Source organism: Mytilus edulis, chromosome 1, assembly GCF_963676685.1.
Source record: "Mytilus edulis chromosome 1, xbMytEdul2.2, whole genome shotgun sequence".
NCBI lineage: Eukaryota > Metazoa > Mollusca > Bivalvia > Mytilida > Mytilidae > Mytilus > Mytilus edulis.
In genome coordinates this window covers 102,703,782-102,715,936 of record NC_092344.1, presented here as the reverse complement: position 1 = coordinate 102,715,936, position 12,155 = coordinate 102,703,782, and the positions used below count along the sequence as shown (strand labels likewise).

The following is a 12,155-nucleotide window of genomic DNA, read 5'->3' as shown; positions in this document are numbered from 1 at the left end:
ACAGAAACCTGGATAGATTCATCTGTAAGATAACCAAATTTTTCCACCAAATTATAACATCTACAGAAATGACTGCAACATGAAAGGAGGCGAGGTGCTAATAGCAATAAACCATGACCATCTAAGCACACCTGTACCCGAGCTACACACAAATTTCGAGATTGTTTGGGCTAAAATCAGTCTAGCTGGTAGTAAAGACTTGTATTTTGCATCCTACTACAACCCTAAAACATCAAATGAAGAAAGCATTGAAGAACTCGGGCGAAGTCTTGAAAAAGTAAACGCTACAAAGAATGCCTTCATAATTGTTGGTGGCGACTTTAATCTCCCTGGCTGGAACTGGATAACAAGAACTCTGAAACCAGAATCAACATGTCAGAAAAATCACTACAATTTTGGCGACATTCTTGACGACAATGGACTTGTTCAACTAGTGGAGGAACCAACAAGAAGCCCTAACACGCTAGACCTAGTGATAACGAATAATCCTACACGCAAAGTGATACCTGGGGTTTCAGACCACGACATTGTCTTCAGCGAAATAGACACCAAGCCCTTAACTAGAAAACAAAAACCTCGGAACATCCCCTTATACAGGAAGGCAAACTGGGAAACCATCAAAGAGGAAATGATCCAAATCCATGAAAAGATCGGAAATCTAGCTTCAAATGGGAGTTCAGCGGAAGAACTCTGGTTATTATTCAAAACCCAGCTCAACCAAAGTGTAATAAACCATATTCCGCATACGATAGCAAAACAGAAAGATAGCCTCCCTTGGCTAACACCAAATGTACGTAAACTAATACGCCGCCGTGACAGACTATACAAAAGAAAGAAAAAGTCAGCAGATCCTAAGATAACATCAAAATTCAAAGAAGCCAGGCAAAAAGTACAGAAAGAACTACGCCGTGCATATTGGAAGTATATTGAAAACATAGTAACACCTAAAGATGGGCGTCAAGTTGGTTACCTATTCCCTATTCCCTATTCGTTACCTATTCCCTATTCCCTATTCGTTGCCTATTCGTTACCTATTCCCTATTCCCTATTCGTTACCTATTCGTTACCTATTCCCTATTCCCTATTCGTTACCTATTCGTTACCTATTCCCTATTCCCTATTCGTTGCCTATTCGTTACCTATTCCCTATTCCCTATTCGTTACCTATTCGTTACCTATTCCCTATTCCCTATTCGTTACCTATTCGTTACTTATTTGATTTTTAATATCCTTCCCCCTTTTTAATTATGGCATGGAATAGTTTAATATGGCTGCCGTTACCATGGAAACGGCACAATTGTGAAAAAAATGAGCTTTTGGTTTTTGGTGAACTGTTTGGATATGCTTCAACTCAGAATCATCATATTTTAAAACAATGTAGGTGCCCACTATATACAGGTGTTGGATGATTTTGGCGATCATTGGAACTACTATGTTGCCATGGAAACTACACCAAAATTTTCAAAATTCTCAAAATGCTCAAAACTTCATGAAACTTCAAAATAGGTCTTGTTACCATGGAAACAATGCAAAAAGGTCAAAAATTTCAAAAATAAGAATTTTCCGCAAACTGGATGAAACTTTACAGGAATGGGAACTGGCATAGGCAGAGTTGGATTTTGAAGTTAGAATTTTCAAAATGGCCGCCGTAACCATGGAAACAGCAAAAATATCAAAAATTCAAAATGTTCAAACTTAATGAAACTTTGCAAAAATGTTACTAGACATCTGTAGATGCTCTCTTTGACTTTGGAATTGTCAAAATGGCTGTCACTCACCTGGTAATAGGGGGAAGGGGTGCCTTCCGTTATTGCTAGCAATTACAAATCTAGTTGTTAATAGTCTTACATATGGTAATAGTTCTGAATTGGTTGAGGTAAAATGATCTTTTTATGACCTATTTATATGTGTTTGTGCTCAACCGATCCTTTTACTTCATGTTCGATACGCATTTGTTCCTTACTTGTTTTTTATACGTTCTACCTTTTAACTGCTTTATGTCCGTATGTTTGAAGATGGATCTTGGTTCGACGGGATGAAATCACCGTGTTAGCGCTTGCGTAAAAACGAAGATGTGGTATGATTACCAATGAGACAACACTCCACATTAGACCAAAATGACACAGAAATTATCAACTACAGTTCACTGTACGGCCTTCAACAATGAGCATAGCCCAAACCGTGTAGTCACCTATAAAAGGCCCAGACATGACAACCTCATACAATTCAAACAACAAAACTGACGGCCGTATTTCATATACAAAAAAATAAACGGAAATATGTAACACAAAAACAAACGATAACTACTTAATTTCAGGCTCTTGTCTAGGGACAGGCACATACTTACATAATGTGGTAGAGTTAAACATGTAAGCAGGGTGTACATCGTTTCGGAGCATGCTATTACCTTGTTTAATTCGTTCCATCACTCGCTTATAATTCGCTTATAATACGTGTATCTTACGTTGCACCTTTTAAAACATGATTTTCAATTGTTTTGTTGTCTCTGGTGGAAGATTTGGGCTCTTAGAGGTGATATAACTCTATAAGTGCATTTGTATCCGTTCCAGCGGTCGGATAATACCCTGTTAAATATTCGTTACTAATTCGCTTTTAAAAAGTTTGTTGTACGTTGCACCTTTTAGAAAAGGATTTCCAATTGTGTTCATATCTCTGGTGGTAATAATGTGTTCTTATAGATGAAATACCCCTATAAGCGCATATGTACTCGTTCCAGCGATCGGTTAATACCCTGTTACCTATTCGTTACCTATTCGTTACCTATTCACTTATAGTACGTTTGTTGTACGTTGCACCTTTTAGAAAAGGATTTTCAATTAAATTCATATCTCTGATGGTAACAATGTGTTCTAAGGGATGAAATGACCCCATTAGAGCGCATGTACCCGTTCCAGCGCTCGGTAAATAACCTGTTACCTATTCGTTACTTATTCGCTTTTAATGCGCGGGGTATACGGTGCACCTTGAAATAAATCGTTTTTTAATTGTGTTCAGGTCTCTGGTGGTAAGAATGTGTTCTTAGAGATGAAATTACCCTATTAGCGCGCATGTACCCGTTCCAGCGCTCGGTTAATACCCTGTTACCTATTCGTTACCTATTCGTTACCTATTCGCTTATAATACATTTTTTTATACGTTTCACCTGTTAGAAAAGGATTTTCAATTATGTCCAGGTCTCAGACGGTAACAATGTGTTCTTAGAGATGAAATGACCCCATTAGAGCGCATGTACCCGTTCCAGCGCTCGGTAAATAACCTGTTACCTATTCGTTACCTATTCGCTTTTAATGCGCGGGGTATACGGTGCACCTTGAAATAAATCGTTTTTTAATTGTGTTCAGGTCTCTGGTGGTAAGAATGTGTTCTTAGAGATGAAATGACCCTATCAGCGCGCATGTACCCGTTCCAGCGCTCGGTTAATACCCTGTTACCCATTCGTTACCTATTCGTTACCTATTCGCTTTTAATGCGCGGGGTATACGCTGCAACTTGAAATAAATCGTGTTTTAATTGTGTTCATGTCTCAGGTGGTAACAATGTGTTCTTAGAGATGAAATTACCCTATTAGCGCTCATGTACCCGTTCCAGTGCTCGGTAAATAATCTTGTTACCTATACGTTACCTATTCGCTTTTAATGCGCAGGGTATACGCTGCAACATGAAATAAATCGTGTTTTAATTGTGTTCATGTCTCAGGTGGTAACAATGTGTTCTTAGAGATGAAATGACCCCATTAGAGCGCATGTACCCGTTCCAGCGCTCGGTAAATAACCTGTTACCTATTCGTTACCTATTCGCTTTTAATGCGCGGGGTATACGGTGCACCTTGAAATAAATTGTTTTGAATTGTGTTCATGTCTGGTGGTAACAATGTGTTCTTAGAGATGAAATTACCCTATTAGCGCGCATGTACCCGTTCCAGCGCTCGGTTAATACCCTGTTACCTATTCGTTACCTATTCGTTACCTATTCGCTTATAATACATTTTTTTATACGTTTCACCTGTTAGAAAAGGATTTTCAATTATGTCCAGGTCTCAGACGGTAACAATGTGTTCTTAGAGATGAAATGACCACATTAGAGCGCATGTACCCGTTCCAGCGCTCGGTAAATAACCTGTTACCTATTTGTTACCTATTCGTTACCTATTCGCTTTTAATGCGCGGGGTATACGCTGCAACTTGAAATAAATCGTGTTTTAATTGTGTTCATGTCTGGTGGTAACAATGTGTTCTTAGAGATGAAATGACCCCATTAGAGCGCATGTACCCGTTCCAGCGCTCGGTAAATAACCTGTTACCTATTCGTTACTTATTCGCTTTTAATGCGCGGGGTATACGGTGCACCTTGAAATAAATCATTTTTTAATTGTGTTCAGGTCTCTGGTGGTAAGAATGTGTTCTTAGAGATGAAATGACCCTATTAGCGCGCATGTACCCGTTCCAGCGCTCGGTTAATACCCTGTTACCTATTCGTTACCTATTCGTTACCTATTCGTTACCTATTCGCTTATAATACATTTTTTTATACGTTTCACCTGTTAGAAAAGGATTTTCAATTATGTCCATGTCTCAGGTGGTAACAATGTGTTCTTAGAGATGAAATGACCCCATTAGAGCGCATGTACCCGTTCCAGCGCTCGGTAAATAACCTGTTACCTATTCGTTACCTATTCGCTTTTAATGCGCGGGGTATACGCTGCACCTTGAGATAAATCGTGTTTTAATTGTGTTCATGTCTGGTGGTAACAATGTGTTCTTAGAGATGAAATGACCCCATTAGAGCGCATGTACCCGTTCCAGCGCTCGGTAAATAACCTGTTACCTATTCGTTACTTATTCGCTTTTAATGCGCGCGGTATACGGTGCACCTTGAAATAAATCGTGTTTTAATTGTGTTCAGGTCTCTGGTGGTAAGAATGTGTTCTTAGAGATAAAATTACCCTATTAGCGCGCATGTACCCGTTCCAGCGCTCGGTTAATACCCTGTTACCTATTCGTTACCTATTCGCTTATAATACATTTTTTTATACGTTTTACCTGTTAGAAAAGGATTTTCAAGTATGTCCAGGTCTCAGACGGTAACAATGTGTTCTTAGAGATGAAATGACCCCATTAGAGCGCATGTACCCGTTCCAGCGCTCGGTAAATAACCTGTTACCTATTCGTTACCTATTCGCTTTTAATGCGCGGGGTATACGCTGCAACTTGAAATAAATCGTGTTTTAATTGTGTTCATGTCTGGTGGTAACAATGTGTTCTTAGAGATGAAATGACCCCATTAGAGCGCATGTACCCGTTCCAGCGCTCGGTAAATAACCTGTTACCTGTTCGTTACCTATTCGCTTTTAATGAGCGGGGTATACGGTGCACCTTGAAATAAATCGTGTTTTAATTGTGTTCAGGTCTCTGGTGGTAAGGATGTGTTCTTAGAGATGAAATGACCCTATTAGCGCGCATGTACCCGTTCCAGCGCTCGGTTAATACCCTGTTACCCATTCGTTACCTATTCGTTACCTATTCGCTTTTAATGCGCGGGGTATACGCTGCAACTTGAAATAAATCGTGTTTTAATTGTGTTCATGTCTCAGGTGGTAACAATGTGTTCTTAGAGATGAAATTACCCTATTAGCGCTCATGTACCCGTTCCAGTGCTCGGTAAATAATCTTGTTACCTATTCGTTACCTATTCGCTTTTAATGCGCGGGGTATACGCTGCAACTTGAAATAAATCGTGTTTTAATTGTGTTCATGTCTGGTGGTAACAATGTGTTCTTAGAGATGAAATTACCCTATTAGCGCGCATGTACCCGTTCCAGCGCTCGGTTAATACCCTGTTACCTATTCGTTACCTATTCGTTACCTATTCGTTACCTATTCGCTTATAATACATTTTTTTATACGTTTTACCTGTTAGAAAAGGATTTTCAATTATGTCCAGGTCTCAGACGGTAACAATGTGTTCTTAGAGATGAAATGACCCCATTAGAGCGCATGTACCCGTTCCAGCGCGCGGTAAATAACCTGTTACCTATTCGTTACCTATTCGCTTTTAATGCGCGGGGTATACGCTGCAACTTGAAATAAATCGTGTTTTAATTGTGTTCATGTCTGGTGGTAACAATGTGTTCTTAGAGATGAAATGACCCCATTAGAGCGCATGTACCCGTTCCAGCGCTCGGTTAATACCCTGTTACCCATTCGTTACCTATTCGTTACCTATTCGCTTTTAATGCGCGGGGTATACGCTGCAGCTTGAAATAAATCGTGTTTTAATTGTGTTCAGGTCTCTGGTGGTAAGAATGTGTTCTTAGAGATGAAATTACCCTATCAGCGCGCATGTACCCGTTCCAGCGCTCGGTTAATACCCTGTTACCTATTCGTTACCTATTCGCTTATAATACATTTTTTATACGTTTCACCTGTTAGAAAAGGATTTTCAATTATGTCCAGGTCTCAGACGGTAACAATGTGTTCTTAGAGATGAAATGACCCCATTAGAGCGCATGTACCCGTTCGTGCGCTCGGTAAATAACCTGTTACCTATTCGTTACCTATTCGCTTTTAATGCGCGGGGTATACGGTGCACCTTGAAATAAATCGTTTTTTAATTGTGTTCAGGTCTCTGGTGGTAAGAATGTGTTCTTAGAGATGAAATTACCCTATTAGCGCGCATGTACCCGTTCCAGCGCTCGGTTAATACCCTGTTACCTATTCGTTACCTATTCGTTACCTATTCGCATATAATACATTTTTTTTTGACGTTTCAACTGTTAGAAAAGGATTTTCAATTATGTCCATGTCTCAGGTGGTAACAATGTGTTCTTAGAGATGAAATTACCCTATTAGCGCTCATGTACCCGTTCCACCGGAGACATGAACACAATTAAAAAACGATTTATTTCAAGGTGCAACGTATACCTCGTGCATTCAAAGCAAATAAGGAACGAATAAGAAGCAGGGTATTAACTGAGCGCTGGAACGAGTACATATGCGCTAATAGGGGTATTTCATCTAAAAGAACACATTATTACCACCAGAGATATGAACTGAATTAAAAATCCTTTTCTAAAAGATGCAACGTACAACAAACGTAATATAAGTGAATAGGTAACGAATAGGTAACAGGGTTTTTATCGAGCGCTGGAACGGGTACATGCACGCTAATAGGGTCATTTCATCTCTAAGAACACATTGTTACCACCAGAGACATGGAGACAATTAAAAATCCTTTTCTAAAAGGTGCAACATACAACAAAAGTATTATAAGTGAATAGGTAACGAATAGGTAACGAATAGGTAACAGGGTATTCACCGAGCGCTGGAACGGGTACATGCGCGCTAATAGGGTAATTTCATCTCTAAGAACACATTGTTACCACAAGAGACATGGAGACAATTAAAAATCCTTTTCTAAAAGGTGCAACATACAACAAACGTATTATAAGTGAATAGGTAACGAATAGGTAACGAATAGGTAATAGGGTATTAAACGAGCGCTGGAACGGGTTCGTGCGCTCTAATAGGGTTATTTCATCTCTAAGAACACATTGTTACCACCAGAGACATGAACACAATTAAAAAACGATTTATTTCAAGGTGCAACGTATACCTGGTGCATTAAAAGCAAATAAGGAACGAATAAGAAGCAGGGTATTAACTGAGCGCTGGAACGAGTACATACGCGCTAATAGGGGTATTTCATCTAAAAGAACACATTATTACCACCAGAGATATGAACTGAATTAAAAATCCTTTTCTAAAAGGTGCAACGTACAACAAACGTATTATAAGTGAATAGGTAACGAATAGGTAACAGGGTATTTATCGAGCGCTGGAACGGGTACATGCGCTTATAGGGTCATTTCATCTCTAAGAACACATTGTTACCACCAGAGACACGGACACCATTGAAAATCCTTTTTTGAAAGGTGCAACGTAGAACAAACGTATTATAAGTGAATAGGTAACGAATAGGTAACGAATAGGTAACAGGGTATTAACCGAGCGCTGGAACGGGTACATGCGCGCTAATAGGGTAATTTCATCTCTAAGAACACATTGTTACCACAAAAGACATAGAGACAATTAAAAATCCTTTTCTAAAAGGTGCAACATACAACAAACGTATTATAAGTGAATAGGTAACGAATAGGTAACAGGGTATTAAGCGAGCGCTGGAACGGGTTCATGCGCTCTAATGGGGTCATTTCATCTCTACGAACACATTGTTACCGTCTGAGACCTGGACATAATTGAAAATCCTTTTCTAACAGGTGAAACGTACAACAAACGTACTATAAGTGAATAGGTAACGAATAGGTAACGAATAGGTAACAGGGTATTAACCGATCGCTGGAACGAGTACATATGCGCTTATAGGGGTATTTCATCTATAAGAACACATTATTACCACCAGAGATATGAACACAATTGGAAATCCTTTTCTAAAAGGTGCAACGTACAAACTTTTTAAAAGCGAATTAGTAACGAATATTTAACAGGGTATTATCCGACCGCTGGAACGGATACAAATGCACTTATAGAGTTATATCACCTCTAAGAGCCCAAATCTTCCACCAGAGACAACAAAACAATTGAAAATCATGTTTTAAAAGGTGCAACGTAAGATACACGTATTATAAGCGAATTATAAGCGAGTGATGGAACGAATTAAACAAGGTAATAGCATGCTCCGAAACGATGTACACCCTGCTTACATGTTTAACTCTACCACATTATGTAAGTATGTGCCTGTCCCTAGACAAGAGCCTGAAATTAAGTAGTTATCGTTTGTTTTTGTGTTACATATTTCCGTTTATTTTTTTGTATATGAAATACGGCCGTCAGTTTTGTTGTTTGAATTGTATGAGGTTGTCATGTCTGGGCCTTTTATAGGTGACTACACGGTTTGGGCTATGCTCATTGTTGAAGGCCGTACAGTGAACTATAGTTGATAATTTCTGTGTCATTTTGGTCTAATGTGGAGTGTTGTCTCATTGGTAATCATACCACATCTTCGTTTTTACGCAAGCGCTAACACGGTGATTTCATCCCGTCGAACCAAGATCCATCTTCAAACATACGGACATAAAGCAGTTAAAAGGTAGAACGTATAAAAAACAAGTAAGGAACAAATGCGTATCGAACATGAAGTAAAAGGATCGGTTGAGCACAAACACATATAAATAGGTCATAAAAAGATCATTTTACCTCAACCAATTCAGAACTATTACCATATGTAAGACTATTAACAACTAGATTTGTAATTGCTAGCAATAACGGAAGGCACCCCTTCCCCCTATTACCAGGTGAGCGACAGCCATTTTGACAATTCCAAAGTCAAAGAGAGCATCTACAGATGTCTAGTAACATTTTTGCAAAGTTTCATTAAGTTTGAACATTTTGAATTTTTGATATTTTTGCTGTTTCCATGGTTACGGCGGCCATTTTGAAAATTCTAACTTCAAAATCCAACTCTGCCTATGCCAGTTCCCATTCCTGTAAAGTTTCATCCAGTTTGCGGAAAATTCTTATTTTTGAAATGTTTGACCTTTTTGCATTGTTTCCATGGTAACAAGACCTATTTTGGAAATTCCAACTCCAATGTTGCTCATCATTACTGTGAAGTTTCATGAAGTTTTGAGCATTTTGAGAATTTTGAAAATTTTGGTGTAGTTTCCATGGCAACATAGTAGTTCCAATGATCGCCAAAATCATCCAACACCTGTATATAGTGGGCACCTACATTGTTTTAAAATATGATGATTCTGAGTTGAAGCATATCCAAACAGTTCACCAAAAACCAAAAGCTCATTTTTTTCACAATTGTGCCGTTTCCATGGTAACGGCAGCCATATTAAACTATTCCATGCCATAATTAAAAAGGGGGAAGGATATTTAAAATCAAATAAGTAACGAATAGGGAATAGGGAATAGGTAACGAATAGGTAACGAATAGGGAATAGGGAATAGGTAACGAATAGGGAATAGGGAATAGGTAACGAATAGGCAACGAATAGGGAATAGGGAATAGGTAACGAATAGGGAATAGGGAATAGGTAACCAACTTGACGCCCATCACCTAAAGAAGAAACCCAACAACATAGCAATATGAAACGATTCTGGACTTACATAAAACATATGAAGACTGATAGCAGCGGCGTGGCACCACTACGTAGTGATGGAGTACTACACTCGCATCTTGTGGACCAAGCTACAATTCTGAAGTTGAACAAGCAGTTTCAGTCTGCATTCTCTTCCAAGGAAACATATAGTCCAGAAAAATTCAAATATTGTTGTAACATGCCAGGTCAATACCCTTCTGCTGAGGATCTAATCATTACAGAAAATGGAGTGCTGAAACTTCTTACAAAAATAAATCCAAATAAAGCTTCAGGACCAGACAATCTAAAACCAAGAATACTAAAAGAACTTGCAACCGAGATAGCGCCAATTCTAACTATCATCTTTACAACATCACTTAATACTGGGGAGGTACCATCTGACTGGGAAAACGCCAACGTAAGTCCAGTCTTCAAGAAAGGAGAGAGATACAAGGCAGAGAATTATCGACCAATATCTCTGACATGCATCTGCTGTAAACGCATGGAACACATAATAACTAGTCATATTATGAAACATGCAGATCTCCACAACATTCTATATCCATTACAACACGGATTTCGTAGCAAAAGATCATGCGAAACCCAGCTGATTTAATTTGTGGATGACATCACCAACAACATGAGCGCAGGAAAGCAAACGGATGTTCTCATTATGGACTTTTCGAAAGCCTTCGATAAGGTTGGTCACAGTCTCCTGATGCATAAGTTGGAACGCTATGGTATCCGAGGCATTGTAAATAAGTGGATCGCTAGTTTCCTGTCTAAAAGAACCCAAGCAGTAGTTGTGGATGGAGAAAGTTCATCTCATATTGATGTAGAGTCGGGAGTACCCCAAGGCTCAGTACTTGGGCCTTCATTATTCCTGTTCTACATTAACGACATGCCAGATGGAATTAAATCTACAGTCCGACTATTTGCAGATGACACAGTAGCATACCTCACGATATCACCAGACAAAGATGCACATGATTTACAGCTAGATCTGAACAAACTTGGAACATGGGAATCAAAATGGAAAATGTCATTCCATCCTGACAAATGCAATGTACTTACCATCAGCAGGAAAAACAACACAATTGCAACTTCATACAGCCTACATGGTCAAATTCTTCAGTCAGTCAGTAGTGCAAAATACCTAGGCTGCACATTTACATCCGATCTCAGATGGAATGAACATGTGAATAACATTTTTAACAAGGCAAATCGAACAATTGGTTTCCTAAAAAGAAATTTAAATATAGGATCAACTACAGTGAAGGAGAATGCATATGAAACATTGGTACGTCCAATTGTAGAATATGCCAGTCCGGTATGGGATCCATATCTCAAGACAGAGACTGACAGACTTGAGATGGTACAAAGAAGAGGAGCTCGCTACGTATCCAACAAACATCATAACCACTCCAGCGTTAATCTGATGCTACAACATCTCAAATGGACATCACTTGAACAAAGAAGGAAAGAAGCGAGACTCACAATGCTATTCAAAATAGAAAACAACAAAGTGGCCATATCAAAGGAAGGTCGTCTAATACCACCGAAAAGACTGTCACGAAACATGCATGACAAATCCTTCCAAGTACCAGCAGCATCATGTGATTATAGGAATTAAACACTCAGTCTTCCCAAGAACCATTCTGGATTGGAACGCTCTTCCCCCTGGGGTCGTATCAGCTCCGTTAGTCGAGGCCTTTAAAGCCTCGATGACAAAGCTGAATTAAATTTCAAAATTTTGGGGGGAGGGGGTGGTCTAATATGCGCACCAAACCATGGCAGTATAATCAGTTCGTTGATTGTGGCCATTATTTGGCAGAAGCAGAAACATAGCATCATTTAACAATGGCAGTCCAAATTTTCCGCCCTTCATACATGAGCTTCCGAAGAATGAAACGAAGCTAGAATTGTCCTTTAACTTTACGTTCTGCTACATAGATACTGTCCCTTCACTAAAAAGTTTGTTGACTATGTTGAACGCTTCTATTGGAGAGAACTTGAAATAAAAAATACA

The 12,155-nt window shown here is 39.1% G+C and overlaps 1 protein-coding gene across 1 annotated transcript in view; it reads right to left on the bottom strand.

The window, feature by feature from the left end:
• The window catches only part of LOC139516491 (uncharacterized), a 735,418-nt gene that overhangs the window by 268,372 nt on the left and 454,891 nt on the right, over positions 1 to 12,155 (bottom strand). The gene's annotated exons all lie outside the window — the stretch shown is intronic.